Source organism: Rosa chinensis, chromosome 4, assembly GCF_002994745.2.
Source record: "Rosa chinensis cultivar Old Blush chromosome 4, RchiOBHm-V2, whole genome shotgun sequence".
In the NCBI taxonomy this organism is placed as follows: domain Eukaryota; kingdom Viridiplantae; phylum Streptophyta; class Magnoliopsida; order Rosales; family Rosaceae; genus Rosa; species Rosa chinensis.
This window is the reverse complement of record NC_037091.1, coordinates 51,242,905-51,249,301: the sequence shown is the minus strand read 5'-3', so window position 1 is coordinate 51,249,301 and position 6,397 is coordinate 51,242,905. Positions and strand designations below refer to the sequence as shown.

The following is a 6,397-nucleotide window of genomic DNA, read 5'->3' as shown; positions in this document are numbered from 1 at the left end:
CTTCTTCTTCTAATTACGGGTTGCCATGCTTCTATGCGTTTCCAGACGTCTCCATATGAGGCAACCGACCTCCTCATATTTTTCCTGAAGTCTCTATCTTGAGGCAATATAGAGAACTGGGTCTGCTTCCACCGACCTCTGCAACCGACTCCAACCTTCGTCTCATCGAGTACTATATCTCTTTCAGTTGAAAATTCTGCATTTTCTGAAAGGAGCTTCAGAGCACACATGCTCTGATTTTTGTTATGGGTGTGTTTAATTTCATCGGTTTCTTTCATTTTTTAGCTGAATTGACAGAGAGTGGGGGTTGATTGGTTTGATTAGAGTTTGCTTATGAGGAATTTGTATTTGATTGCAGGTAGAGGTTCTGGGCGATTGGTTGGGCTGATTGGGAAAAGGTGAAGGTAATTTCTAGGCCAAATTTATCAAACTGATGCTATTGTTTCAAAAGTTATGAACTCTTTAGTGTTGTTCCTCCTGCTAATAGCTTTGTAATTTTTTTTAATTGGACAAGAAAATATGATCTATTGTGATTTCTGCAATGCTTACCTATTGTGATTTTTTAATTGGACAAGAAAATATGATCTATTGTGATTTCTGCTACGCTTACCTGTTGTGATTTTTTATTTGTGCTTTTCTTTATGCATGTTTATATGTTACCTTGAAAATGAAATATGATGAGATCTATAATGAAATTTTGGTATGGGAATTAGTGATTTTGATTGAGATCTTACGGTTTTGCAGTTTTCTAAGGTTGAATTGCTCCCAAAAGGCTTGGAAATCCAGTTTCAATTGCTCGCAATAAGCTTGGAAATCTGGTTTCTTTCACAGAAGGTACGACCTTCAGCAATATCAGTTGCTCTGTTTTTATTTTCCTCCACGGCAATAGTGCATGTAAAATCCTTTTTTGAATTCAACCATGCTTTGTTCTTTATTTATTCAACTCTTAAACTATGGAGATATATCATTTGTGTTTATCTACTGGATATGTGGTTGTAAATAGCATCATGGTCTCAGAGTTTACTCCATGATTATTTTTATTTGTTGTAAATAGGATCATGGTCTGAAAGTTGCACAGTTGTCAAATAGGTATGCATGTCTGGAAATCGATGTCAAAAATAGGTATATAAAGGCAGCAATATCTCAGAGCAGTCAATTTCAAATAGTTTTTATATGTTTAGATCCTGTTTATAAGATGGCCAGCGATCAATCATAATTATATGTAATAACGGAGTTTTGTCTGTTGAAGGTCTTAATGTCAGTTGTTATGTGGCTATTGTCTATATGTGTGGTGTTTCACATTTTCTTGACTCATTGATTACTGTTCTTACTGTTTCTTTTTTCTTTATTTGTTTTTAGGCATTGAAAATGTAATTTTCTGTTTGTATGTAGTTCAGACTCCAAAGTTGCATATACTCAAGAACTTGGGAAAACCAGTTTTTTAAACTTCTTGACGCAGAAGTTTGACAGTTTAAGGATTCTGCTCCAAGGTTAGCATTTTGTATATATGCTAAAGAGAGAATTGTTTTAGAGTTGTAATCTGTAAAGGTCTTTTCTATTGCTCAGCTGAATAGTAAGTCATGTGAAGAAGAATTATATATCTTTTCATTCTTTTGGAATTAACTAAGAAAAATTTTGATGTAAGAGATATACTTTTGTTTAATATACTCCATTCCATAGTAGTTAGAAATATTCAATTTGGCACTATGGCAAAGTATTAGTTAGAGTGCAGGTGTGTGTCATGTTAGGGAACAAGAAGAGAGGGAAACAAATTTATAGAAACAGATTGGTTACAATGACTTTGTTTTCATCCATATATGTTGGAAAAACTGAAAATCGTTACAGTCTAACACTTAGGCGCTTTTGGTCGAAATAGCTTTATCTTTTCAATGAGAAAAAAACAACTTAAATTTTCTTCATTAGTAAAGATTTAGTACAATGAAGCTGCAGAAGAACTAAAACACAAATAAGTACCAAAATTAATCAACTGTATCAACTTTGTACTTTACAATGACTAAAAGTTTTGGTTCCTCCAAATTCTTATCAATTAAATTGTGAAATGATAGCTTATCAATAATATCAATCATGCTCTTTCCAACCAATTTTTTATCGTTTGTTCACTGGTTTGTTAATCTGCATCTACTAATTAACTAAACTAAAAACCAGCTCTTCACTTTATTTATACCAGTAACATGCTTTTAAATAGTACCTTCTGCAGCCTTACCTTTCTGGCAAAAGCTGAAATCAATTGGGAAGCACGAACAAACAAGTGGTGACTCTCTATCCTCTACATCAAAGGTGAGTAAATTTGATTTCAACTAGAAATCATAAAACTAAATGATTTTGTCGGTTTATCAACTTTCCATCAATTCTGGATCGATTTTGTTGTTAATAATCAAAAAGATTTTTAATTGGGCTAATTATTGTTTAGTACCCTGTGGTTTTAGTCCAACATCAATTCAGTCCCTCGACTTTCAATTTCATCAAAAACACCCCTGCAATATCATTTTCTCGTCCAATAGGTCCCTTCGTCAGAATTCCGTCAATTTCAGCCGTTAATTGCTGACGTGGCAGTCCAACTCAGCAAAGGTGGGACCCACATGAAAGTCAAATACCGAAAATGACCCTGGCCAATCAGATATGGAAAAATCCAAAATAAACTCCAAATTTTGAGGTTTGGGAGACTCGAACCCACATCACCATGCATGCATAGCAAAGCCCCAACCACCATGCCACTTGCACAACATTGATATATGTCAAACAACATAATATATATATCTGTATACCAAACAAAATCTGGGAAAATCTGAAATAAAACCCAAATTTTGGAGTTAGGGAGATTCGAACCCAGACCACTATGCATGCAAAGCAAAGCCCTAACCACCATGCTACTTGCACAACATTGATAAATGTCGAACAATATAATATATATATCTGTATATGTCAACAAAATCTGAGATTTATTTTATATATTATGTCAATATATATATAATATATATTATATATATATATATATTAATTATATAATATTATATATATATATATATATGTATATGTTGGCATAATATATTATATATATATATGTTGACATAATATATAATATATTAATTATATAATATATTTTATATATATATATATATGTTGCCATAATATATAATATATAATATATAATATACAATATAATATATATATATTTATATATATATATATATATATATATATATTGACATAATATATAAAATAAATCCCAGATTTTGTTGACATATACAGATATATATATTATGTTGTTCGACATATATCAATGTAGTGCAAGTGGCATGGTGGTTGGGGCTTTGCTTTGCATGCATAGTGGTCTGGGTTCGAATCTCCCTAACTCCAAAATTTGGGTTTTATTTCGGATTTTCCCAGATTTTGTTTGGTATACAGATATATATATTATGTTGTTTGACATATATCAATGTTGTGCAAGTGGCATGGTGGTTGGGGCTTTGCTATGCATGCATGGTGGTGTGGGTTCGAGTCTCCCAAACCTCAAAACTTGGAGTTTATTTTGGATTTTTCCATATCTGGTCGGCCAGGGTCATTTTCGGTATTTGACTTTCATGTGGGTCCCACCTTTGCTGAGTTGGACTGCCACGTCAGCAATTAACGGCTGAAATTGATGGAATTCTGACGGAGGGACCTATTAGACGAGAAAATGATATTGCAGGGGTGTTTTTGATGAAATTGAAAGTCGAGGGACTGAATTGATGTTGGACTAAAACCACAGGGTACTAAACAGTAATTAGCCCTTTTTAATTTCTTACTAACAGTTATGATCAACCTTGCATCTTTTCAATTAGTTTTAAACATAACAGTTATGATCAAATTTGCTTACAACTTATACGTTATTTATTAACTTTGTATCAAATCTAGATTGCCATCAAAATTTGTGCATTCTGTTTAATGGCTGATACTTCGTATCAGTCCTTCAAATTTATGTTTTCTCATACATGGTCTGAATTTTTCATCATTCATGTCCACAACTTTTAATTGATTACGAATTGCTTTATTCAGTTGGAATATAGTGTGTGTTTTATAAAAGATTAATGGAAGAGCTGGAGTCATTTGATTGGTAATATATGAAATTAACAGGGGAAGAAGGTAGATAAGATAACTCGGAGAAAAGGAAGAGGGGACGGAAAGCTGTCATGGTTTCGTTTTGATTGCGCACAACAATCGGTATTTTTTTTTCCCCAGAATCGCGACTTGATCTGTTGTGGGTATTTTTTTTTTCCGAGTTTTTGGGTTTGCTCTGTTTGCATTTTTGGGATCATTGATTGTATGATCTTAATGTCTCTGTTGAAGGTCTGGGTGGCTGTGATCTTAATTTCAGAGCCAATTTGGACTCTGGAGCCTGGAATATCATCTGGGTTTTATCTGTTTTAGGTGTTTGGGGGTTTAATTTTGAGATAGGGCTTCATGATCTTCATAGTCTCTGCAAGTGTTTAGGGTATTGTAAGAAAATAAAAATTTTCAAAAAATTAGCATCAAAGAAATATAGTTGAAATGGTATAGTACTCAATACATGTGTAAAAATATAGTTGTTACTAAAATTTGATATTTCATTTGGTTTCTGATTTAATTAAAACTATGTTATTCATTCAGAGAAACAATATGCTATCAAATTCTCTGACTGTTTATTTCTATTTTTTTATCAAACTGCAATTTTCAAATTCCTTCCTGTAGCTCTAACTCTGTTTTCTTTGTATTAAAGTGACAGGCAATTAACCAAAAAAAAAAAGTGACAGGCAAGGTAAACATGGAACAGCAACATCATCACCATCAGGAACTAAAGCACAGCCTCGCAAGCAGAAAAATGACTAAACATGAATAACTATTGTACAGCTATAACTGGAAGAACCAATGCCTCGAACCAGCTCCAACAACAACTCCAGCATTTTGCGCAGCTTTTCCTTTTGGTAAAGGGATTGATCCCCTTAACAAGATCAATCATAATCACCACCATGTAACAATAAGTCCCGCAGCAAAGCGCGGGCACCTTTTCTAGTGTTTTACTATAACACATGGTCTGAGAGCCTATATAACTCTTTGAATTGGTGTCTCTTGCCGCCATCGATGCTTTTGCATGACATTCTGGTGATTCTTTCGAACAATGTTATGATCATTTTTTTATTTTACTAGAATGTATATTCTACCTTTTGAATAGAAGGTAGCACATAAATAAACAAATAGAATATGGAGTCAAATTACCATCTAATTAATTATGTTGCCTTAAGGGGAAGATAGCTTATTGTGCTGGTTATCCTTGTTAACACGCTATGTATTTAATTATTCTTACCTAATAGTTTACGTGTCTATTTAATTTGTTTAATTATCTCTTTTTTTTTTTTTTTGAAAGAGACTTGTCAGTTTATTGATAGATCGAGCCACATAACGACCCACTTTAGTGAGATTGTTAGAAAGAGTCATTACCTAAGTAAACCCACATTTTCAAGTTATTAAGCCTGACTAGAAAACCCTTACTACTCTCATGGAAGACTACAAATACATGTTCAAGGTTAATGTTACAATTTGAACAATTAATGAACTTATGTGATCAATGCATACAAACCATACGACACATTACAAAGGCCTAAAAAGAACACACACATTGAAACTAGAAAACTCGTCCACCACCGCCATCCTATGCTAGCTAGGGAAAGCCCTTCACCCAACTAGGTCCGAACATGAGATTTTAAGGTCCAAGGCAAAAACTGTAAAATGATCCCATATTTTTACATACATATAAGAAAAAAAATACATACCACACACACGGTGCTACATAAGATTCAAACACTCAACCACAAATGTAAAAATTACATGTTTTACCGTTGGAACATAGAACAGTACATGATGCATATTTACACTAGATAATCTTTGTATAGGAGTCAACTTTAAATTGAACCTATTTTCCGATAGAAAACGGTCGAAGGCTTGAGGCGGCCGCCTCTTTTGGCTCACCTCAGCTCCAGCCTCGCCCAACCAAGTAGACACTGATATGGCCCCCAACCAATTACAAAACCAAAGGGAAAAGAAGGAAAAAGATGTGTGTTTTTAAATAATAGTAGTAACGAATAAAGATATTAGCAAAATTGAGTCAAAATTTTTTTGTTGTTGAATATATATGTAAATACCTGAAGAACTATGTTGTCGTGGCCGGTTGTTTCTAGGTTATCTTCAAAAAATGTTGATCGGCCATGATCTCTAATAGGAAGAAAAAATCCTCATAGCTTTCGATTAGTTTGAACAGGTCTCTTATCGTACAAAGTTGATTGAACATGAACATTTTACTTTGTCAGTGTAAAAAGTAGGGTTAAAATAAAAACTGGCCTAGTGTTTGATTCCTTCATATACA

At 33.5% G+C, this 6,397-nt stretch overlaps 1 long non-coding RNA gene across 3 annotated transcripts; it reads left to right on the top strand.

Moving 5' to 3' along the window:
• Window positions 1-264: 264 nt before the first annotated feature.
• LOC112200340 lies at window positions 265-4,772 on the top strand. 3 transcript variants are annotated; one of them, XR_005810559.1, is made up of 6 exons: window positions 265-404; window positions 745-834; window positions 1,393-1,490; window positions 2,219-2,298; window positions 4,135-4,221; window positions 4,757-4,772. It is a non-coding gene; the product is annotated as an uncharacterized LOC112200340 (long non-coding RNA). The 3 variants fall into 3 exon arrangements; XR_002936281.2 differs by having other exon boundaries at window positions 268-404; window positions 1,398-1,490; XR_005810558.1 differs by having other exon boundaries at window positions 268-404; window positions 1,360-1,490.
• The last annotated feature ends 1,625 nt before the right edge of the window (window positions 4,773-6,397 follow it).